Source organism: Puma concolor, chromosome E2 (genome assembly GCF_028749965.1).
Source record: "Puma concolor isolate L17-30 chromosome E2, mPumCon1.1.hap2, whole genome shotgun sequence".
Lineage (NCBI taxonomy): Eukaryota > Metazoa > Chordata > Mammalia > Carnivora > Felidae > Puma > Puma concolor.
In genome coordinates, this window is record NC_141681.1 from 58,361,719 (window position 1) to 58,387,884 (window position 26,166).

A 26,166-nucleotide genomic window follows, 5' to 3' on the forward strand; every position below is an offset into this window, starting at 1 on the left:
TCGAATTAAGGCTAATTATTGAGTAAAAGTAGATTGATAATCATGTTTCACCCCTTTACAGAAGAGTTAGCTATACTTTCCTCAGATATCTGTGAAAATCTCTTTATTCCAACTACATAACTAATATTCTTCACTTGTAATAAATGCTATTATGAAGATATACTCAGATCTTTATGAGCTGCTATTGTATTTTTTCTATACACTAACTGGAAAAACATTTAAATTCAGAATGTTTCTGTCTCACTTGCATGCAAAGAATGATACCCTGAATACTTCTTGGTGACTGATATCATTGTTATATATCAATCACAAAAAGCATCCCCATGTAGACTTCCTTCACATGTAGTACCTAACAGTGTCCTTAATCTTCCAAGTCAAAGTAGGTCAGCATGCATTTCCCATCATAAAAGAGCCCCTCGTGTCTGTGAGACAGCAGTCAAATCATTTTGCATGACATAAGCAATAAAGCCATAGCATGAGATGATCTATGAGTAAAACTAATAAAATATGTCATGCAGGGGTGCCTGGGTGGCTCAGTCGTTTGAGCTTCCGACTTTGGCCTAGGTCATGATCTTGCCATTTGTCAGTTGGAGCCCCACATCCGGCTCTGTGCTGACAGCTCAGAGCCTGGAGCCTGCTTCAGATTCTGTGTCTCCCTCTCTCTCTGTCCCTCCCCTGCTCTCGCTCTGTCTCTGTCTCAAAAGTAACTAAACATTAAAAAAAAATTTTTTTTTTAATAATAAAATATGCCATGCAAAAAAAAAAACCCTCAGATATGGTCGATAGAAGAAAAGAATAATTATCCTTCTCCAGATATCCATTACCCCTTGATCCTTTCAGGCATCTCCAAAATATAGCTGATCATTCAAGAACATGGGTTTAAACAGTGTGCATCCATTTATACAGATTATTTTAAATATAAATCCAATGAACTACTGTAAATATGTTTTCATTATAGGTTCCTTAATCTTTTGTTTTCTCAAGCTTACTTAATTATAACAATACCATTTATAAAACAGACAACAAAGAAAAGAATGCGATGATTCACTGGCATTGTTCTAGGTAAGGCTTCAGGTCAACAATAGGGATTCATTCCTAGACTGCAGGGCTGGCTAAATATTTACAAATCAATCAACAGGATACATCACATTAATAAAAGAAAGGAATAAGAACCACATAATCCTGTCAATAGATGCAGAAAAAGCATTTGACAAAATACAGCAACCTTTCTTAATAAAGATCCTCAAGAAAGTCAGGATAGAAGGAACATACCTTCACATCATAAAAGCCATACATCAAAGGCCCACAGCTAATATCATCCTCAATGGGGAAAAACTGAGTTTTCCCTGAGGTCAGGAATACCCCAGGGATGTCCACTCCCACCACCGTTGTTTAACATAGTGATGGAAGTCCTAGCCTCAGCAATCAGAAAACAATACAAAATAAAAGGCATCCTGGGGCGCCTGGGTGGCTCAGTTGGTTAGGCGACTGACTTCAGCTCAGGTCATGATCTCATGGTTCATGGGTTCGAGGCCACATCAGGCTCTGTGCTGTTGGCTCAAAGCCTGGAGCCTGCTTCGGATTCTGTGTCTCTCTCTCTCTGCCCCTCCCCCACTTGTGCTCTCTCAAACATAAATAAATGTAAAATAAAATAAAAGGCATCCCAGTTGGCAAAGAAAAAGTCAAATTTTCACTCTTCACAGATGACATGATACTCTACATGGAAAACTCACAAGACTCTACCAAAAAACTTCCAGAGCTCATCCATGATTCAGGAAAGTCGCAGGATATAAAATCAATGTACAGAAATCAGGTGCATTTCTATACACCAATAATGAAGCAATAGAAAGAGATATCAAGGAATCGATTCCATTTATAATTGCACTAAAACTCATAAAACACTGAGGAATAAACCTAACCAAGGAGGCAAAAGATCTGTATACTGAAAACTATAGAAACTATGAAAGAACTTGAAGAAGACACAAACAGATGGAAAAACATTACATGCTCATGGAGTGGAAGAATATTGTTAAAATGTCAATACTACCCTAAGTGATGTACATATTCAATGTAATCCCTATCAAAATAGAACCAGCATTCTCCACAGAGCTAGAACAAACAATCCTAAAGTAGGTATGGAACCACAAAATACTCCAAATATCCAAAGTAATGTTGAAAAAGAAAACCAAAGCTTGAGGCATCACAATCCCAGACTTTAACCTGTATTACAAAGCTGTAATCATCAAGACAGTATGGTATTGGCACAAAAACAGACACATAGATCAATGGAAGAGAATAGAGAACCCAGAAATAAACCCACAAATATATTGCCACCTAATCTTTAACAAAGCAGGAAAGAATATCCAATGGAAAATAGTCTCTTTAACAAATGGTGCTAGAAAAACTGGACAGCAACATGAAGAATGAAACTGGACCATTTTATTACACCATATACAAAAATAAACTCAAAATGGATGAAAGACCTAAATGAAATGTGAGACAGGAAGCCATCAAAATCCTAGAAGAGAAAACAGGCAGCAATCTCTTTGACCTCAACTGCAGCAACTCAATATGTCTCTGGAGGCAAGGGAAACAAAAGCAAAACTGAACTATTGGGACCTCATCAAAATAAAAATCTTCTAAGTAGAAAAGGAAACAAAGAACTAAAAGGGAACTGACAGAATGGGAGAAGGTATTTGCAAATGACATATTGGATAAAGGATTAATATCCAAAATGTGTAAAGAACTTATCACAAACAGACACGTAAAAAGATGCTCCACATAACTCATCATCAGGGAAATATAAATCAAAATAATGAGATATCACCTCACACCTATCAGAATGGCTAAAATTAACATCTCCGGAAACCTGTTGGCAAGGATGTGGAGAAAGGGGAACCCTCTCGCACTGTTGGTGGGAATGCAAACTGATGCAGCCACTATGGAAAACAGTGTGGAATTTTTTCAAAAAATTAAAAATAGAACTACCCTATGACCTAGCAATTGCACTATTAGGAAATTATCCAAAGGATACAAAAATGCTGATTTGAAGGGTCACATGCACTTCTATGTTTATAGCAGCACTATCAACAATAGCCAAAGTATGGAAAGACTCCAAATGTCCATCAACTGATGAATGGAAATAGAAGATGTGGACTGGAGGAGTTAAAATGGCAAAGCAGCAGGGAGAGCCTGCACTTATCTCATCCCTGAAATGAAGCTAGATCAGCACCAAACCATTTTGAACACCTAGGAAATTGATCTGAAGATTAACACAACTATCTGCCTAACTTTAGCCACAAAACTCGGCAGGTACATGATTTGCAGAGGTGAACTGAGGAAGAGAAAAGCCACATAGAGTAGGGAACCATTTTTATAGAAAGAGGACAGAGAGACAAAGAGAAAGAGGGAGAGTATGATACATTGGGATTGTGAAGAAAAGCACTCCCCCTCCCCGAAAGTAGCTGGAGAGAAAAACAAAGAGTGAAAACCTTCACAGGGAACTGAACAAAAAATGTTCCCCAAAACCATTGATGGGAAGAAAGGAGGGGGTTTCAACACCACCAGGATTCTATAAGCACTGGAGGGCAGAGGCTGATGTTTCAGAGCTCAGTGCCTGGTGGTGCTCTGGTGAGGAAGTAGGCAAAACCCCAAGAGCACACAGCACGGCCTGAGGGGTCCATGTGCCACATGGGAAAAAGCAGTTCCCCTGCTTAGAGGGCATTGGGACAAAGACACCGAGTGCAGTTAAACCTGAAGCTGGCTATGTGTTGGCCATAATCTTGGAAACTTTACCACTGCATGATCGCATGAACATTTTCTGGGGCAAGCTGGCACTCAGCCAATGCTCAGCAAGACCCTCCCCTAGAAAGTCAGTTTAGGTCCAAACCGCAGGAGTTGCTGAAGTGTGGTGTTTTGAAACACAAGTCCATGTGAGATAAAACTCTGGAGGGAGGTACCACCTGGCAGGCAGACAGCTTGAACATGGACAGGGTAGAGACAGGGAGTGGAGAGAGGCCTGAGACAAAAAGAAGGAGTGCTTGATCGAAGGTCAGTGAGAGTGCAAATTTCCTGTACCAAAGACTAGGGAACTGGGTGAAGCCATTTCCACCTCTCCCATGCACATTCATGTGCACATGCACACTGATCCACTCCAGTAAGCTAAGCAGTGCCACTTAGTGGAGAAGGGAGCCATTAAACAAAGCCCCGCCCAACTTCCCCTTCCAAGCACATACCCTAGAAGTCCAGCACAAGTCATTCCACTTGCTTAGGATACAGACTATAAAGTGTTTAGTAGTTTCAGTTCTAGGGAAAACTGTATGTGACTTCGTTTGGATTTCATTCTGTTTGCTGATTCATTTATTCTTTTTCTTTGCTTCTGTTTTTGCTTACATTGTTTTTTTTCTTTCTTTCTCTTCCTTGAATAAAGAAAAATTTATTTTTATTATTTTTATTTATTTTTTTTTAATTTTTTTTTCAACGTTTTATTTTATTTTTGGGACAGAGAGAGACAGAGCATGAACGGGGGAGGGGCAGAGAGAGAGAGGGAGACACAGAATCGGAAACAGGCTCCAGGCTCTGAGCCATCAGCCCAGAGCCCGACGCGGGGCTCGAACTCACGGACCGAGAGATCGTGACCTGGCTGAAGTCGGACGCTTAACCGACTGCGCCACCCAGGCGCCCCTATTATTTTTATTTTTTAAAATATTTATTTTCTTTATTTTCATTGTTTTATTCTATAATACCTTATTCTATAATTTTTTTTAATTTTTAAATATTTTCCTTTTTTCTTTCCCTTCCCTTTTTTCTCTATTCTATCAAGCTTCTTTCAACAAGCAGACTGAAACACACCTAGAATCTAGTTTCCTTTATTTGATTTTTTTGTTTGTTTTAAATTTCTTTATATTTTTTATTAACTTTTTTCCCTCCAAAATGACAAAATGAAGGAATTCACCCAAAAAGAAAGAACAGAAAAAAATGATAGGGACTTAATCAACACAGATATAAGATGTCTACACTAGAATTTAGAACCATGATATTAAGAAAACTAGCTGGGGTTGAAAAAAGCATAAAAGACACCACAGAATCCCTTTCTTCAGAGATAAAAGAAATAAAATCTAGCCTAGCTGAACTTAAAAATGCTATAACCAAGATGCAATTATTGCATTGAATAGATGCCATTACAGCAAGGATGGATGAAGCAGAACAGCGAATCAGTGATATAGAAGATAAAATTATGGAGAATAATGAGCAGAAAAAAGAGAGGGAAACAAAGGCAAAAGATCATGACACAAGACTTGGAGAACTCAGTGATTTATTAAAAGGGAGTAACATCCAAATCACAGAAGTCCCGGAAGATGAAGAGAGAGAAAATGGGGAAGAAGGTTTATGTGAGCAAACTATAGTGGAAAACTTCCTTAATATGGGGAAGAACACAGACATCAAAATACCATAAGTACAGAGAACTCCCATTAGAATCAACAAAAAAACGACCTTTACCAAGGCATATCATAGTCAAACACACAAAATACACAGACAAGGCAAGAATTATGAAAGCAGCAAGGGAAAAAAATTCCTTAACCTATAAGGGAAGACACATCAGGTTTACAGCAGACCTATCAACAGAAACTTGTCAGGCCAGAAAGGAGTGGCAGGATACAATCAACATGCTTAATCAGAAAAATTTGCAGCCAAGAATTCTTTATCCTAAACACTGTGTAGGTTCCTCAAAAAATTAAAAATACACCTACCCTATGACCCAGCAATAGCACTGCTAGGAATTTACCCAAGGGATACAGGAGTACTGATGCATAGGGGCACTTGTACCCCAATGTTTATAGCAGCACTCTCAACAATAGCCAAATTGTGGAAAGAGCCTAAATGTCCATCAACTGATGAATGGATAAAGAAATTGTGGTTTATATACACAATGGAGTACTATGTGGCAATGAGAAAGAATGAAATATGGCCCTTTGTAGCAACGTGGATGGAACTGGAGAGTGTGATGGTAAGTGAAATAAGCCATACAGAGGAAGACAGATACCATATGTTTTCACTCTTATGTGGATCCTGAGAAACTTAACAGAAACCCATGGGGGAGGGGAAGGAAAAAAAAAAAAAAAGAGGTTAGATTGGGAGAGAGCCAAAGCATAAGAAACTCTTAAAAACTGAGAACTGAGGATTGATGGCAGGTGGGAGGGAGGGGAGGGTAGGTGATAGGTATTGAATAGGGCATCTTTTGGGATGAGCACTGGGTGTTGTAATGAAACCAATTTGACAATAAATTTCATATATTAAAAAAATAATAAATAAAATAAAATAAAATAAAATAAAATAAAATAAAATAAAATAAAATAAAATAAAAAAGAATTCTTTATCCAGCAAGGCTGTCATTCAAAGTAGAAAGACAGATAAAGAGTTTCCCAAACAAAAACTAAAGGAGTTCATGACCACTAAACCAGCCCTGCAAAAAATTTTAAGGGGATTCATTGAGTGGAGAAAGATGAAACAAAACAAAAAGACCAAAAGCAACAAAGACTAGAAAGGCCCAGAGAACATCACCAGAAACACCAACTCTACAGGCAATGCAACGGCACTAAATTCCTACCTTTTAGTACTCACTCTAAATGTGAATGGACTAAATGCTCCATTCAAAAGACACTGGGTATCAGAATGGATAAGAAAACAAGACACATTTATGTGTTGCTTACAAGAGACTCATTTTAGACCTAAATACATCTGCAGATTGAAAGTAGACATAGAGAAGCATCTATCATACTAATGGTTGTCAAAAGAAAGCTGGAGTAGCCATACTTATATCAGACAAACTAGATTTTAAAATAAGGATTGTAACAAGAGATGAAGAAGGGCATTATATCATAATTAAGGAGTCTATCCACGAAGAAGATCTAACAATTGTGAATATTTGTGCCCCCAACATGCTAGAACAAAAATATATAAATCAATTAATCATGAACATGAAGAAACTCACTGATAATACCATAATAATTAGTAGGGGACTTCAATACCCCACTTACAACAATGGACAGATCATTTAAGGAGGAAATCAACAAGGAAACGGTGGCTTTGAATGACACACTAGACTGGATGGACTTAACAGATATATTCAGAACATTCCATCCTAAAACAGAATACACATTATTCTTGAGTACACATGGATCATTCTCCAGAATAGATCACATACTGGGTCACAAACCAGCTCTCAACAAGTAAAAAAAGAAAAAGAAGAAAGAAAGAAAAAGAAGAAAGAAAGAAAGAAAGAAAGAAAGAAAGAAAGAAAGAAAGAAAGAAAGAAAGAAAGAAGACTGAGGTCATACCTTGTATATTTTCAGATCACAACGTTATCAAACTTGAAATCTACCACAAGGAAAATTTGAAAAGCCCATGAAATCTTGGAGATTAAAGAACATCCTACTAAAGAAAGAATGGCTTAAAAAGAAATGAAAGAGGAAATTTAAAAGTCCATTAAAGTCAATGAAAATGAAAACTTCACCTCAGGTCATGAGGCTCGTGATTTGTGGATTAGCCCTGCATCAGGCTCTGTGTTGACAGTTCAGAGCCTGGAGCCTGCTTCAGATTCTGTGTCTCCCTCTCTCCCTACCCCTCCCCTACTCATGCTCTCTCTCAAAAATAAATAATATATATATATATATATATATATATATATATATATATATATATATATATATATATATATATATATATATATATATTTTAAGTTTTTAAAAGAAGGAAGAAAGGCCTCAGGTATGCAACCTAACCTTACACCTAAAAGAGCTGGAAAAAGAATAGCAAATAAATCCCAAAACCAGAAGAAGGGAAATAATAAAGATAAGAGTATCAATCAATGATATATAAAAAAAAAAAAAAACAAAAACAGAACAGATCAGTGAAACCAGGAGCTGGTTCTTTGGAAGAATTTACAAAATTGATAAACCCCTAGCCACTTTGACCAAAATGAAAAGGAAAGGACCCAAATAAATAAAATCACAAATGAAAAGGGAGAAATCACAACCAACACCACAGAAATACAAACAATAATAAGAGAATATTATGGGTAATTATATGCCAACAAATTGTGCAATCTGGAAGAAAAGGACAAACTCCTAGAAACATATAAACTACCAAAACTGAAACAGGAAGAAACAGAACATTTGAACAGACTCATAACCAGTAAAGAAATGGAATCAGTAATCAGAAATCTCCCAACAAACAAGAGTCCAGGGCCAGATGCCTTTCCAGGGGAATTCTACAAAACATTTAAAGAAGAGTTAACACCTATTCTCTTGAAGCTGTTCCAAGAAATAGAAATCGAAGGAATACTTCCAAACTCATTCTATGAGAATCAAGCATGACCTTGATTCCAAAACCAAAGACCCCACTAAAAAGGAGAACTACAGACTAATTACCCTGATGAACATGAATTCAAAAAATTCTCAACAAGATACTAGCAAACCAGATCCAACAATACATTAAAAGAATTATTCACCATGATGAAGTGGGATTTATTTCTGGGATGCAGGGCTGGTTCAATACCCACAAATCAATCAATGTGATACATCACATAATAAAAGAAAGGGTAAGAATCACATTATCCTCTCAATAGATGCAGAAAAAGTATTTGACAAAATACAGCATCCTTTCTTGATAAAAACCCACAAGAAAGTAAGGATAGAACCAGCATACCTCAAGATCATAAAGACTATATACACAAGACTCAGTTCCAGATAAAGGTCTTGCCAATATTCCTGACAATTTTAAGTATCTTCCCAGGATGTATTATCTCACATTGAATGTTTTATGAGTTAAATGCTTTGCCACCTTCTTTAAATTTTATGGTTTCTCTCTAGTATGCACCCTCTGATGTTCGGAAAGTTTGCAATTCTGCTTAAAGTTTTTGTCACATTCTATTTTACATTTGTCAACCATCTCCCACTATGTATTACCTTAGGTTGGTAAGTTTTGAGAGGGTAGTTAGTGCTTTTGCCACATGTTATCCATTTTTAAGTTTTATTCCTATTATAAAATCTCTGCTGTTGAATAAGTTTAAACACAAGTTAAAACCTTTGCCATAGTTACTACATTTCTAAGTCTTCTCTCCAGTGAGGATACAATGCTGTATAATAAGATTTGAGCTTTTGTAACAGACTTTCCCACATTTATTACTTTTATACTGTTGTCTGGAAATTGAGTTCTCTGATGTTTATTAGGATGTGACCCTTAACATTTCACCCAGATTCACTGCATTGTTAATTTCTGTTTCCATTATAAAGACCTCGGTAATTATGGGAGATGGAGTCCTCACTAAAGATCTTCCTAAATTCACAACACATAAAAACTTGTTCCAAATTAAGTATTATGTGATAACTATTGACCTGTGATGTTTGCATAAAGACCCTTCTGTGTTTATCAAAATTAGAGACTTTGGAACAAGGAGGGATCATGTGTTGGTGGAAGAAAAGTGAGCCCTCCAAAAAGGACTTCTCAAATCAATCACACTTATAATTTTCATCTTCATTTTAAAATATCTAATTTTCAGAAATGTTTCAGTGAATGATTAATCCAATCTTATATCTGAAATGGTTTGAATGATTACCTTCACCATGGATTAGGTGACTTTCCAAAATTTCCAAATGTCCTTTCAGAAAACATGTATGTTTAAAAAATGGATTTGGGTCTTTGCATTCAAAGACAGCATTGTGTAAAATATAACTGGCTTAACGTTGACTCCCCCCCACCCCCCATTGTTTTATATCCTTGATCTCTTCGGGCAGTGAGGATTTCATTCTGGGTAATTGTCTCAGTTTGGTTATACCCATCCTAACATCCTTTCTGCCCTTTACTCCCCCCATTATTGTCCCCATTCAGTATAAATACTCAGGGCCACAGCTTCCATATCTTTCCAACATCAGTCTATGGAATGAATCTCCTGTGCTTGCCTTTGCCAACAAGCTAAGGGTGTTATGGAAAGATACAAGCAAACTATATAAGACAACCCACTTCCTACACTCACATACATATACGTGAAAATGCTAAAGCACAAAATTAGTACCCATCATAGGACATCAGCAGAATAGAGAAATAGGAAGTTCCAGGACTTTGTTCTTCCATGAGTAAAAAATGTACCAAATTATCTTTTTCAGTGCTCTACAAGCCAGTTGGGAGAACATGGCACACCCAGGAAGGTACAAACAAGGAGCCACATCAAAGAGACAAGGAAAGTTTGCGACACTTGCCCACAACATCTGCTCACTCTCCCTGGCACTCCATGGCAAGACTGATAAAACTGATGTGTTTGTTCAATGATCTAGTTTCTTTGCAGCTGCCTGAGAGACTTCTGTCATGCATGACATGGAAAATGCAGGGAATGAGAGCACTCTGTGGATGCGCTCTGGTGACTGCTCCAATAAAATGTGACATTTGTTCAAACAATGGTGGGACAATAGAGCTGCAGAGAGCGGAAGTTATCATGTGCTCTCAAGTAACTACGCTTTATTAAACTGGGAAATTACAAAACTCAGACATTACAAATGCCCAAAACATATGTGACAGTCCCCAGCTTTACTATAATTTGAGTTCCTCTGTAAAAGCAAGCCCATAAGCCTGAGCACAGAGGCAGTGTTTTTAATTCCCAAATGTTAACAAAAGATCACAAGGCAGTCAAAGAAATAGAAAGACATGTTCCAATCAGAGGAACAAAATAATCTCAAAAACTTGTCCTAAGTCAATAAAGAACTATTAATTGCCTGACAAAGAATTCAAATGACCATCATAAAGATACTCCTGGAGGAAGAAGAGAAAACAGCTAGGTAACTAAATGATATCAGGAAAACTGTGTGTGGCCAAAATGAAAATCCAAACATACAGAAATTATAACAATAATCAACTAGAAATTGAGAGCTGAAGAGTACAATCACTGAATTTAAAAATACACTAAGTAAGTGGTCAGCAACAGACTTGATCAAACAGAATAAAAAAAATAGTTTAAAACAAGGGGTCTTTCAGTTGTCTTATCTACTAAGTAGACCATAGAAAAGTGTGGGAAAGTAGAACTACAGACCAATTTCCCTGATGAACATGGATGTGAAAATCCTCAACAAGATACTAGCAAACCAGATCCAACAATACATTAAAAAAATTATTCACCACAACCAAGTGGGATTTATACCTGGAATGCAGGGCTAGTTCAATACCTACAAAACAATCAATGTGATACATCATATAGTAAAAGAAAGGACAAGAACCACAAGGTCCTCTCAATAGATGCAGAGAAAGCATTTGACAAAATACAGCATCCTTTCTTGATAAAAAACAAAGTACAAATAGAAGGATCATACCTCAAGATCATAAAAGCCATATATGAAAGACCCACTGCTAATATTATCCTCAATGGGGAAAAGCTGAGAGATTTCTCCAAGGTCAGCAACACGACAGGGATGTCCACTCTTGCCACTGTTGTTCAACATAGTACTGGAAGTCTTAGTCTCAGAAATCAGAAAACACAAAAGAGTAAAAGGCATCCAAATCGGCCAGGAGAAAGTCAAACTTTCAGTCTTCGCAGATCACATGATACTCTACATGGAAAACCCAAAAGATTCCACCAAAAATCTGCTAGAACTGATCTATGAATTCAGCAAAATCACAGGATATAAAATCAATACACAGAAATCACTTACATTCCTATAAACCAGTAATGAAGTAACAGAGAAATGAACGAATTTATCCCATTTACAATTGCACCAAAAATCATAAAATATCTGGGAGTAAACCTAACCAAAGAGGTGAAAAATCTGCACACTGAAAACTACAGAAAGTTTATGAAAGAAATTGAAAAAGACACAAAAAAATGGAAAAATATTCCATGCTTCTGGATTGGAAGAACAAATATTGTTGAAATATCAATACTACCCAAAGTTATTCACTTATTCAAGGCAATCTCTACCAAAATAACACCAGCATTCTTCACAGAGATCAAACAATCCTAAAATTTATATGGAACCAGAAAAGACCCCAAATAGCCAAAGCAATCTTGAAAAAGAAAACCAAAGCTGGAGGCATCACAATCCCAGACTTCAAGATGCACTGCAAAGCTGTAATCATCAAGACAGGATGGTACTGGCACAAGAACAGAAAATGAGATTAATGTAACACAATAGATAACTCACAAATGGACCCACAAACGTATGGCCAACTAATCTTTGACAAAGCAGGAAAGAATATCCAATGGAATAAAGACAGTCTCTTCAGCAAGTGGTGCTGGGAAAACTGGATAGCGACATGCAGAAAAATGAACCTGGACCACTTTCTTACACCATACACAAAAATAAATTCAAAATGGATGAAAGACCTGAATGTAAGACAGGAAGCCATCAACATCCTAGAGGAGAAAGCAGGCAAAAACCTCTATGACCTCGGCCACAGCAACTTCTTACTCAACCCATCTCTGGAGGCAAGGGGAACAAAAGCAAAAGTGAACTATTGGAGCCTCACCAAGATAAAAAGTTTCTGCACAGCAAAGGAAACAATCAGCAAAACTAAAAGGCAACCGATGGATATGGCAAATGACATATCAGATAAAGGGTTAGTATCCAAAATCTATAAAGAACTTACCAAATTCAATGCCCAAAAAGCAAGCAATTAGGTGAAGAAATGGGTAGAAGACATCAATAGACATGAATAGACACTTTTCCAAAGAAGACATACAGATGGTCACCAGACACATGAAAAGATGCTCAATGTCACTCATCATCAGGGAAACACAAATCAAAACCACATTGAGATACCCCCTCACACTGGTCAGAGTGGCTAAAATTAACAACTCAGGAAACAACAGATGTTGGCAAGGACGTGGAGAAAGAAGATCTCTTTTACAATGCTGGTGGGAATGCAAACTGGTACAGCCACTTTGGAAAACAGTATGGAGGTTCCTCAAAAAATTAAAAATACAACTACCCTGTGACCCAGCAATTGCACTACTAGGTATTTATCCAAGGGATACAGGTGTGCTGTTTCAAAGGGGCACATGCACCCCAAAGTTTACAGCAGCACTATCAACAATAGCCAGAGTATGGAAAGAGCCCAAATGTCCACCAATGGATAAATGGATAAAGATGTGGTGTGTATGTGTATACACACACACACACACACACACACACACACACACACACACAATAGAGTATTACTTGGCAATCAAAAAGAATGAAATCTTGCCATTTGCAACTACGTGGATGGAACTGGAGGGTATTATGCTAAGCAAAATTAGAGAAAGACAAATATCATATGACTTCACTCATATGAGGACTTTAAGAGACAAAAAAGATGAACATAAGTGAAGGGAAACAAAAATAATATAAAACAGGGAGGGGGGCAAAACATAAGAGACTCTTAAATATGGAGAACAAACAGAGGGTTGCTGGAGGAGTTGTGGGAGGGGGGATGGGCTAAATGGGTAAGGGGCACTAAGGAATCTACTCCTGAAATCATTGTTGCACTATATGGTAACTTGGGTGTAAATTAATTAATTAATTTAAAAAAACAGAACATTCTCCAAGTGAGAAACAGCAATTGGAGAATTTGAATAAACTTTAGCAATTCTGAATTAATAAATATGGTATATACCATTTCAAAAAAGAAGAAGATGTGGTTTATATACACAATGGAATAGTACTTGGCAATGAGAAAGAATGAAATCTTACCATTTGCAACAACGTGGATGGAACTGGAGGGTATTATGCTAAGTGAAATACGTCAGTCAGAGAAAGATACCATATGTTTTCACTCATATGTGAAATTTGAGAAACTTAAAAGAAGAACATGGGAGAAGGGAAGGGGGAAAAAACAGTTTCAAATGGAGAGGGAGGCAAACCATAAGAGACTCTTAAATACAGAGAATAAACTGAGGGTGGAGGGGGGGAAATCGGTGATGGGCATTGAGGAGGTCGCTTGTTGGGATGAGCACTGGGCGTTGTATGTAAGCAATGAGTCGTTGAAATCTACTCCTGAAACCAAGAGCACACTGTATATACTGTATGTTAGCTAACTTGACAAATTATATTTAGGGGTAAAGCGGGGGGAAGGGGATAGTAAAGGGAAAAGATCAAGGAAGCCCAAGTCCCTAGTAACTTCAGAAGCCACTATACTATCCTCGGACTACTCACTCACTTTAGGTGCATCTCTGTTATTAGGAGCTGAATGCAATTCCTCACTGATGTATTTGTCAAGGATGGTTTTAAAAAACAAAATTCAAAGTAAATTTGAAGATCTAAAAAAAATAATAAATGTGATGGTTTCTGCACATCTCTCAATGCATCCACCTAAGATCCTTATGAATGATAAGAGGGAAAATATGAATGTTATAGGAGAGAAATCTGGCAGAGAACATGATGCCAATAAAAGAAGGTAACATCAGCTGTAAGGAAACAATTTGCTATCAGTGCCTAAGGCACTCTGAGGACACACGATCACTGGTGCGTGCTTGTGGCCGCCAAACAGTAAGTCAAAATATAAATCTAATTATGAGAATTCAGTGGATTTATCCAAATTCCAATCACATTATAGTCCTATAATAGCTGCTATATATATATTTTTTATTTTTAATTTACATCCAAATTAGTTAGCATATAGTGCAACAATGATTTCAGGAGTAGGTTCCTTAATGCCCCTTACCCATTTAGCCCATCCCCCTCCCACAACCCCTCCAGTAACCCTCTGTTTGTTCTCCATATTTAAGTCTCTTATGTTTTGTCCCCCTCCCTGTTTTTATATTATTTTTGCTTCCCTTCCCTTTTGCTCATCTGTTCTGTGTCTTAAAGTCCTCATATGAGTGAAGTCATATGATATTTGTCTTTCTCTGACTAATTTTGCTTACCATAATACCCTCCAGTTCCATCCACGTAGTTGCAAATGGCAAGATTTCATTCTTTTTGGTTGCCGAGTAATACTCCATTGTTTATGTATACCACATCTTCTTTATCCATTCATCCATTGGTGGACATTTTGGGCTCTTTCCATACTTTGGCTATTGATAGTCCTGCTATAAACATTGGGGTGTATATGTCCCTTCAAAACAGCACACCTGTATCCCTTGGATAAATACCTAGCAGTGCAATTGCTGGGTCACAGGGTAGTTGTATTTTTAATTTTTTGAGGAACCTCCATACTGTTTTCCAGAGTGACTGCACCAGCTTGCATTCCCAATAGCTACTATATTTTAAAGAGTATCTTTTTCACATTCCAAAGACTAAGAATGCCTTTTTTTTCCCAGAACTTTCCAAGTTAATCTGGGCCTCATATCTGTCCTGTGCATTTGTTCATTTTCTTCATCCTGGTCTACACAGAGCTGATAAAGCATCCAGATCAATTCTAAATGGGAACAGTTTTCTTGTTTTCTTCCTTTTTTTCTTTCTTTCTTCCTTTCTTTTTAGAGAGAGAGAGCGAACAAGCAGGGGAAAGGCAGAGAGAGAGGGAGACACGGAATCTGAAGCAAGCTAACAGGCTCCCTGTCAGCACAGGGCCTGATGTAGGGCTTGAACTCACAAAACATGAGATCATGACCTGAGCCAACCAGGTGCCCTGGGAACAGTTTTCCTTGAGTCCCAGGACCAGACCCCATCAGCAAGACCCCATCAGCAACAGGAATCTTAAACTCAACACCTTCCCCTATGGATCTGTCATAAAGGGAGTATTTTCATACTTGCAGGACTTTAATTAAAAGTGACAACTGTTGATGCCCTACTGGAAGCCAGGTTGGAGAATGGAGAGAAGTCTCTAGTTTACAGGGAAGAAGTGAGTTCTAAAGACCTAATCTTGAGTATCATTTCTGAAAAGATTTAAAAATTAGGTGAAAACATAAGGCAGAAATATCAGAAGTAGAAAAATCAACATTTGCAATTTCTAAATGCATAGAATTTTGGGAGAAAAAGATGATGCAGCTTCCAACGTGGGACACAAGGCTTAACTGAGAACTGGCCATTTCTTCTTCTTTCACCTCATTCTCTAGATTTATATCTTGGGTGGGTTTTGTGGTGAAATCCCAGCTGCATCGGGAGAATATGTCTTTAAAGCCACCAACACAGCCTCTTCACCAGTGAACTGCTCACTGGCAGGACTTAGTAATGCAAAATTCCTGGTCCTTTGTGTCAGGAGGTATTCAGAAACTCTGAGCTTCTACTTGTAGATCAATCCCTGAGCTTTCCTTCTCTGCTTTCAGGTGGCTTCTCCTCCCATAGACACCCACAAATTCTGCTATAGCATAGGAACAGTGTGCTTTATGAACCTGACCCTCCCCCTGAAGCAGAGACCCCGTTAAAGGGTCCTTGAGTCAAAGCCTGCACTCAATTCTCATAAATTGATGGGAAGCCTTCCTGCTTAACCCTGGCCTCACTGAGATCACCTGGAGCACTTGAAGAACTCTGTCCTTTCCACCCAACAAAAATTGATGGAATCTGTGGGGGAGAGCACAAGATATGAGCATTTTTCAAACTCCACATATGATCCTATTGGGAAGCATTTGGGGAGGTGACCAGGCAAAGCACAGTAACCAAGGCTATGGTTGTCCAGATTTAAACCCCTACCTTCTCCACTGATCAGAGTTTCTAGAGATTTACATTCTTTTGCTTTCTGCTACACACAGGGAGACATCCTTATAAATGAAGCTCTCCCTTATACATGCAAATACCTCTTACAAAAGGAAACTTATCCTGTATATGGGTGAAAAACTAAAGCACAAAAACTAATATTGTGGATCCTAACAAAAACAGAAGACACGCAGTTGCAAATGGAAAAACAAGACAAACTTCACCACCTAAATTCTGGATACGACATAGATGTACTACTAACAAGATTTCTTCCATATAATGTAAGTCTTAACCATGACTGTGAACTTATTACGGTCAAACACTAGGAATCATGGGTGTATATTGTAGGGCAGGAACATTCCACAGGAAACGCAACAGTTTAAAGGGACAGTTTAATGACTAAACATTTAAAAGACACTAGAGAAATTTAATATGTATTAATATAGTGTTCCCACTATTACGCTAAATATAAGGGCTTTAAGTTCCCCTTGCCAAAAGCCACAGACTGTTTTAGTGAGGTTTCCCATTATTAAGTTTCACATTCCTCCTTGTTGATCGAGATCTTTCCTTGAAAGCATCACTGACCAACAGTCTGGTTCATTATATTGAGTGGTTTTGTCTCTCAGGGCCAGGAAGGCTTCCTGGTTGTCATGTCTCAGGTCACAAAGGAAAGTATTCAGCAGTTGGAAATCACTGAAGCCACATTTGAGTGTTGGGGGGGGGGGGTGGTTAGAAAGAAAAAACTCTCAGGTGACTCACATCTGAAGTTTGTAACTTCTCAAGACTAAGTATTTAGCCACCATCAACTTATTGGGTACACCTTTCTTGTAAAAGATTGATAGCAATTACAAATCAAAAGCAACTGATAATTCCAAACTGTATGTTGGTTCTAAACCAGGACCCTAGGTCTAAAAGGGTCCTGAAATATTTACTAGCATTTTTCTGAACTTAGGGAAGAAATGTTTCTCTCTATGAAAGCCTTCTGGAAGTCATCTCTTAAAGTGGCTATGAGGCAAAGTAGTGTAATACTATGGGAGTGCACTGAATGAAATAACCTAGCATATTTAGGAACATACACTACATGTATAAACATGCAGCAATAGTTAACGAAATTTTTGCAAGAATAGCATATCTTCAAAGACTTTTTAAGTAGGCTCCACACCCAGCATGGGGTTTGAATGCATGACCTTGAGATCAAGATCTGAGCTGAGATCAAAAGTCAGATGCTTAACCAACTGAGCCACCCAGGCACCCCTCAAAGACCTTTTAAAACAGAACTGTTATCTCTAAGGAACTGTTTAAAACCACATGTGTTATCCATAATACTCTGTGAAGTTTTAAATTCCAAAACCATGCATTTGGATAAGAATCCAGAGTAGGTTCATAGTTATGGGGGAAAAAACAACAACTGTGAATTCTCATCTTCTAATCCTTCAGAAATGCTCACAGGATCATAATAAGGCTTTTTCTGAAAAGGCCATAATCAAAAGACGTTCCTCCTTTTGCAAGAGATTGGGAAGTTGAGGAAAAGGGCATTTTCTTTCCAGAAAAGAGAGTGAAAAAAAAAAATATTGAGAAAAGTTACATAGGTCTAGCCTGGACATCCTGGGAAAGCTGTCAGCCCAGATGTTGTCTGTTTTAATTCCAGGAAATCTTTACTTTCATATCATCAGATGGTGTGTTGGTCCAGTTAGGTTCCGGTGCTTTCTTTAGACATGTTACATGGATTCAAGAGTCCATTCCCTGGAGTTTGGGAGCACAATGTTGTCAAAGGGGACCTTAGGACTGTTTATTCAGTGGCCTTAACTAAAGGGCAGTGGCAGAAATGATATCCCCATGCCACAGGGTCCAGTCAATGTCTATAATACCCTACTGGGCAATAACAGTCCCCACGTTTTTGGGTGAGCATTCCAAGGCCATTTCCTCTGTAACATATACAAAATGGAAAAAAGGAAATTGATAATTCAGATGTCCAAGTAGGGGTATTGTTTAGACTTTCCTTTAAAGTCTCAAAGCCTATGTCATCCCCTCCTTTCAAAATAATAGGATTAGGTTTGTTTGTTTTTTTAGTAAAGTATATGCAGGCTGAGACCTAAAGGAGAATCCAATTTCAGATAACCAGAAAGCTCCAAGAAATCCTCATAATTGGTGCTTACTTTTAGGATTGGGGAAATTCGGGATGTCTTCACTTCTACTTGGATCCAGATGTAGTCCTTGTTCTGAGAGCAGGTGCCCTAAATATGTAACCTGAATCTGAGCAAATGGCAATATTTTTCTTTTTTTTTTTGGGGGGGGGGGGGAGATTTTATGTCTCTTTAATGCCAAAAGTTTCAACAGGTACAAGATGTCTTCATGTGAACAAGCTTGAGAAGTGAGCAGATAAGTAAATCATGTATACACCATATACAGGAGAGCCTGCAGAAAACTTTATGTCATTCAAATCGACCTTCAAGGTTTGTGACAAATAGGATGGACCCTCTGTCGAACCCTGAGGCATTACTGACCAGGTGTGTTGCCTTTCCTCCCAAGTGAAGGTAAAAAGATACTGGCTATCCTTATCAACTGGAATTTTTTTTAAAAGCACTGCATGGGTCAATTACACTGAAAATTTTAGTGGGAATGGATGTTACTGGCATATGAGGGTTGAGAACAGCAGGATGTTGACAGATGAGAGTGTTATTTATTGCTCAGAGGTCCTGGAAAAACTTTCATCCTCAGCCTTTCAGTTTTCTCAGCGGTAAAACAGGGGTGTTACATGGACTGGTGTAGGGAATAAGAGGGCCCTGAGACTTACAATCCTCCATTATGGGTTTGGTACCCTCAGGCACTAATTGTAGGGCAGTAATTCTAGGCAGAGATTTGGTGGGGGGGATCTAGTTGAATCTTAATGGGAGATGCACTGTGGATTGTGCCAATATCAGTTGAATATTTTCTTCATAAAGAGAATGGTAGCTGATCCAGTAGGAATAAATACTCAGAACCCCTAACCTGAGCTATTGTGCCATCAGAGACAGAGCATAGAAGCTCTGTTGAAGCTTCTATGTTGAAGCATCTGTTGAAGCATCATTTATTTCCCCTTTGTTTCCAATTGAGCTTACTACTGTCAAATTCTAGAATTCTTTTCCCCTTGGGGCACCTGGGTGGCTCAGTCAGTTAAGCATCCAACTCTTGATTTTGGCTCAGGTTATGATCTCACAGTTTGTGAAACAGAACCCTGCATTGGGCTCTTCACTGACAACTAAGATCCCACTTGAGATTCATTCTCTCCCTCTCTGTGTGTGCCTCCACTGCTCTTTCATTCTCTCTCAAAATAAATAGACTAGTTTTATTTTTTTTATGTTTATATTTTTGACAGACAGAAAGGGAGACACAGAATACAAAGCAGACTCCAGGCTCTGAGCTGTCAGCACACAGCCCAACGCGGGGCTCAGTACCACAAACCGTGAGATATGACCTGAGATGAAGTTGGATGCTTAACTGACTGTACCACCCAGGTGCCCCGAGAAAGAAATTCTTGCATGCTACTTTTTGAAGAAATCCCAGCCTAGTAAATGAATTGGGGCAGATGAACTGAGAAATGGGTATGTAATGCTCAAAGGGCCTAGATACAAAAAAATAGGTTCATTGACAGGGACCCATGGATATTTATTGAAGACCTGTATTCTTTGGACTGTTTTAGTTCTCTGAGGCAGGGGTTGCTTGTAGCACTGGGTTTGAGCACGAAGAGTGCAGCTCAGAAGTCAGTAAGGCAGACACAGATTTATTCCCAATGTGGAGAGTGGTTTCTCCAAGCAAACTGAGATGGAGGGTTGGAAAGAGCCCCTGTAGTTCATTAGAGTACTGCCATTGTGAATTAGGAAGACACTGAAAAAGTCAGCTCAAGAGCTTAAGGTGCCTGAGGCTCTTAAATTTATAACACTTTTTTTCCAATGTCCTGGTTCCTTGCAGTAATTGCAGGAAAAAGGCTTTCCAGTTTTGTTTATGGGCATTCATTTGCTGGAGTTGAATATTGAAAATCTTTAGCCATCTTTCTCTAGGTGACTTATCCAGGCTGTGGGCAATCTGGTCTGCCAGGTTAATTAAATATGGTTGGACATAGTGTCCCACTCCATCCTGGTCCTTTTAACTAAAAGGGAAAGATGCTGAAATAGTCCATTAATAAACATAGTTAATGCTACATGGGTGGATTCAACATCTAAAGATCAAAATTTTCTTTAAAGACAAGTTGGATTTGACTATAGTCATCATGAAGGAATTCATCAGACTTCTGTGTACAAGCCTGAATTTTTTTCCGATCCACGGGTTTGGGGAAAAGTCATTATAATCGATTGGAGGGGTCTTCCAGTGACTTCTCTAGCATCCTGCCAAAAGTCAGCAGTCTGTTTCTTTAAATCCTATTTATGATGTTCCCAGTGGACTAGTTTCATCCCAAGTTTGGCCTACCCCACACCAACAAACAGGTGGACCAATTGATATAAATCGGAGAAATCATCTTGGTAAGTATGAATAACTATGTTAAGTCCTTCAGCAAACCCATGGGGGTCTTTGGTCACTTAGGGAACTCTTTCACTATGGCTCAAAGTACAGCCTTACTCCAGGAAACCTAGGAAACTTGGGTCCACTTAGATCCTCAGAAGACTCAACTTTAAGGAGCTAGTTTTAATAGACTCAGGAGATGAGAACACAGAGGGCACTTCAGAGCAAAAGTAAGGTGCAACAAAAGGATAGAATGAGGGTGGAGACCTCATGCCTGTCAGAGTGGCTAAAATGAGCAAATCAGGAGACTACAGATGCTGACAAGGATGTGGAGAAACGGGAACCCTCTTGCACTGGGTGTTGTATGGAAACCAATTTGACAATAAATTTCATATATTGAAAAAAAGATAGACTGTATTTTTTATAGTTTTTGAAATAAATATAGCCTGCTTTCTCTTAAAAAAATAAAGGGATCAATTCAATGAAAAGGATATACTTTTATAAATATTTATGTACCCAACATAAAAGCACCTAAATATGTAAAACAACTATTAACAGACAAGATCAGAGAAAGAGACAGCAATATAACAGCGGGGGACTTCAATACTGCACCTACAATAATAGATTATCCCAACAGAAAATGTGTAAGAAAACCTCAGACTTCAGTGACATTAAGCAGATGGACTTACAACATTGCATCCAACAGCACCAGAAAACACATTCTTCTCATGTGCACATGGAAAATTCTCCAGTATAGACTATATGTTGGTCCACAAAACAAACCTTAATAAATTTAAGACTGAAATCCTGTCAAGCATCTCTTCCAACCACAATGGCATGAAACTAGAAGTCAATTACAAGTACAAAACTAGAAAACTCACAAATATGTGAAACATAAGCAACATGCCACATTATTCATAATAACCAAGACATGGAAATAACTGGTGTCCATTGTCAGTTGCCTAGATAAATCTCAAAGACTGCATAAATTTAAATATTAAACATACACACAGACACACACACACACACACACACATACACATGTAAGACTTCAAATGGAATTTAGAATTTAACTTTCTCCTCTGTTTTAATTTGTATGATGACATAAAAAACAATCTTGAAAAGCACATGGGAAGGAAGTTTTGTCAAATTAGACATAACATGTACAATTAGTAGTATGAGTTCAAGTCAACACTTTGACGTTGGATGAAGAAAATGTACATATACTAAATTCTGTATTAGCTTTCTCCAAAGAAACAAAATCAACAGAATGGATATCTATGTGCCTAGTTTTGTATTTTTAATATATTTTATGCTTTTTAAATTTTTAATGTTTATTTAGTATTTTTGAGACAGAGAGCAACAAAGGGCCAGCAGGGGAGAGGCAGAGAGAGAGAGAGAGAGGGAGACACAGAATCTGAAGCAGACTCCAGGCTCTGAGCTGTCAGCACAGAGCCCAACACAGGACTCAAACTCATGACCTGTGAGACCATGACCTGAGCCAAAGTTGGACGCTTAACCAACTGAGCCACCAAGGTGCCCCTAATATATTTTAATAAGTATTAAAATATAGACATAGCCTATCATATATAGAAATAGACCTCTGTCTCTCTATATATCTCTACATATATAGTGAGATGGGAAGATTTCTTTAATCAATTGGCTAACACGATTGGAGAGCTGGCAAGTCTGAAGTCTACAAAGATGACCAGGAGGCTGGAGACCCAGGGAAGACCTGAGGTTGATTCTAGAGAATCTGAAGACTGTCTGGAGACAGACATTGGAGAGTAGAAAAAAGCACCTGCAAAATTTGCAGGAAATTACTGTGTTCTCCAAAATGGACTGTGTAAAGTAGGTGATACAGGGTCATTTGAGTCAAACTTTAATATCAACTAATCGAAATGGAAAAAACTGCAAATAATTTCTGAAAAGAGTTAAGCAATCTTATAAATTAGAAATTTTTGATTTTTTTGTTAAATAGGATTAGAAAATAAAAAAATACCTCTGCAACTGAAAGCTTATTTTTCTAACTATAGGAAAAGTTAATTGATAGAATACACATGAATATTCCATAATGAAAACTGCTCAGTTTCGTAGCTAGAAAGTGGAACACAGGGGCAGGCACCTTGGTTAAGTGTCTGACTCTTGATTTCAGCTCAGGTCATGATCTCATGATTTGTGAGTTCAAGCCCTGCATTAGGCTCTGTGCTGACAGCACAGAGCCTGCTTGGAATTCTCTCTCTCTCCACCTCTCTCTGCCCCTCCCCCACTTGTGCTTTCTCTCTTTCGCTCTCTCAAAAATAAACTCAAAAAAGTGGAATACAAATAAATACATAGACATCACTTTTAGCCTTATGATAGCTGAAATTGAAATGAGAGGTAATAAAGAGTGTTTGTGAGGCCAGGAGGAAAAACTCACACATTATTCATAAAATAGGGTATAAGTGCAACTTTAGGGAAGAGCTCCTGTCCAATACTATAAAAAATTTCAATTCATTCACTTCTGAAGCAGTAACTACAGTTCATGTTCTACGATCCACAGAAATCAACATATACAAATTTGTCTGAAACACATCACTGCATTCTTTCTATGGAGGAAATTAAAAATGACTTACATGTGATCAATAAGAAAATACATGCATACTTATGGGGTGCCTTGGTGGCTCAGGTGGTTGAGCATCTGACTTTGGCTTAGGGCATGATCTCTCAGTTCACGGGTTTGAGCCCTGCATGGGCTTTATGTTGACCTGGAGCCTGCTTCAGATTCTGTGTCTCCCTGTCTCTCTGCCTTAGCCCACTTGCACTTTGTCACTCACTCTCTCTCAAAAATAAACATTAAAAAAAAAAAGAAAATACATGGATATTTTAAAGTATGTACTCATTTTATTTTTAGTACTAGTAAAACATCTCTAAAATATAACAGGAGAAAATCTACATCATGTTATGGCAAAAATGCACATAAAATGGCGTGCATACTTTTACATATACATCCCTGCATTTATAAAAGTTTTAAAATTCTATAGCTAGGAAAATACGAGTGTATGTTTCTGTAGAGAGGGATTCATATTGTACATGTAAAAGAACATAACTTCTCATTCAGAAGTATTTGAAATATTTGTCCAAAAAAGAAATGTTGCACTAGTAACAGCTGTTGGAACCACCCTGGAAAGTGTCTGTCTGATCACAAGGCCAAAGCTCTGGGTTATACCTCAGTTGAAGCGTAAGCATTTTTCTCTCATTTATAATGAATACTCCACAAGATATACTCCATATACAACTGGACTTCAGTTCAATGGATGAGGTGTAGATTTTCTCACAACCAGTCTTTTGGGGTTGATCCAGTTAAAAATATCATTGAGGATGTCAATTGTGTCCTGTGGGCCTTCTCACTGAAGCTCTCATAGTTGTTTTTGCAACCTGATTTTTACATTGTCAATGGAGACATTTAGGGGTGAGCCAAATGCCTGATTAAGATGTCTATGCATTTGGCCCCTGGACTCATTGAATAAAGTGGGAGTGATACAGTAGGTTGTGAAACCAAAGTCACATATAAGCTGTGGTCGGGTCCACAATACCTGTTGATGGTCCCCTACCCAGACAACAGTGGCCTTGAATGCCTGAAGTTGGGCAAGGACTTATTGATCGATTCTCACTTGTTCTTCTATTTTTTTTTTAACATTTATTTATTTTTGAGACAGAGAGAGACAGAGCATGAACGGGGGAGGGTCAGAGAGAGAGGGAGACACAGAATCCGAAGCAGGCTCCAGGCTCTGAGCTGTCAGCACAGAGCCCAACGCGGGGCTCGAACTCACGGACCCTGAGATCATGACCTGAGCCGAAGTCAGACACTCAACCAACTGAGCCACCCAGGCGCCCCTCTCACTTGTTCTTCTAAATCTAATGTGGTATTTTGCATATATTGATTTATTTGATGTGTGGTCTGTAAGGAGATGGCTAGAGAGGTGTCTGCTCAGGCAGCTGTTGCTGCTAGTGCCGTAATGGCCAAAACAGCCACCAACAAAATGCCTAGAAACGTTTTGGTTCTCTTTCTTTCTTGTAATGCAGAGACAAGCTGTTGTAGTGGGGACACCCCCCTCCCCTGCCAAGGCTGATTTAATTGGATTGGCATCTGAGCTTTGCCTTTTATTTAGCTGTGTAGACAAAGGTTATATGTAAATGTGATGTGTGTGTAGTGGAGAAACAAGGGGTCACCCATGTTTTGTTCCCTGTGAAAATACCATGTACCTCATTAAAATCTGGACTTGTAGATGCAAGTAAGAAAATATATGGCCCGGTAGTACATAAAAGAGTACCGTTGATTTCATCGGTGTAGGACCAGTTAAATTTACCATGTATAAATGAAGCAGGTGGCAGCCAGGAGATCTGAGATTAGGCTAGGTTTTGATCGAAGGGGTTATTTATTGATTTGGGAATCCATTCCTTGGCATCCATGTTCTGAACTTGGGATGCCTGACTCCCGTTTTGTTTCAGGGCAGGGGAGTCTGTGTCCCTCCTCAAGTTTCCGTGAATAGGGTTACCTTGGGAATCTATTCTTGATCTACACTGATTGGCCCAAAGAAAATTTTTTTTTAAATGTTTTATTTATTTTTGAGACAGAGAGAGACAGAGCATGAACGGGGGAGGGTCAGAGAGACAGGGAGACACAGAATCCGAAACAGGCTCCAGGCTTTGAGCAGTCAGCACAGAGCCCGACGTGGGGTTCGAACCCACGGACTGTGAAATCATGACCTGAGCCGAAGTCGGAAGCTTAACTGACTGAGCCACCCAGGCGCCCCGGGAATCTATTCTTGATCTACATTGATTGGCCCAACGAAATCCTTTTTTTTTTTTTTTTTTTTACATTTTTGGCGTTTTTTGAATAGGGCGGTTTCGTTTTCCATATTTAAAATATTTTGGGAGTTTTAGTGTTGAGGCTAGTAACACAGCTTTATAAGATTCAGTCCCCACATTTTGACAAGTTTTAATCATTTTAGCAATATTAGGGTTCCATCCCTTTAAGGGAGCAAGGATCTTCTAGCAATCCTGGTTAGTACTTTCATATGCCAATTGAAGAGTTAAAACATTTTGAGCATCC

The 26,166-nt window shown here is 38.4% G+C and overlaps 2 protein-coding genes across 5 annotated transcripts in view; one reads left to right on the forward strand and one right to left on the reverse strand.

Moving 5' to 3' along the window:
* LOC147573822 (KRAB domain-containing protein 5-like) overlaps nt 1-13,545 on the forward strand; it is a 161,288-nt gene extending 147,743 nt beyond the window's left edge. For all 4 annotated transcript variants that reach the window (XR_015245034.1, XR_015245035.1, XR_015245032.1 and 1 more), the window contains one exon: nt 10,164-13,545. The gene's annotated coding sequence lies outside the window, so the exon portion shown is untranslated. The remainder of the gene's footprint in view (nt 1-10,163) is intronic.
* Nucleotides 1-26,166, reverse strand: part of LOC112850903 (uncharacterized) — a 212,892-nt gene that overhangs the window by 159,590 nt on the left and 27,136 nt on the right. The window lies entirely within an intron of this gene.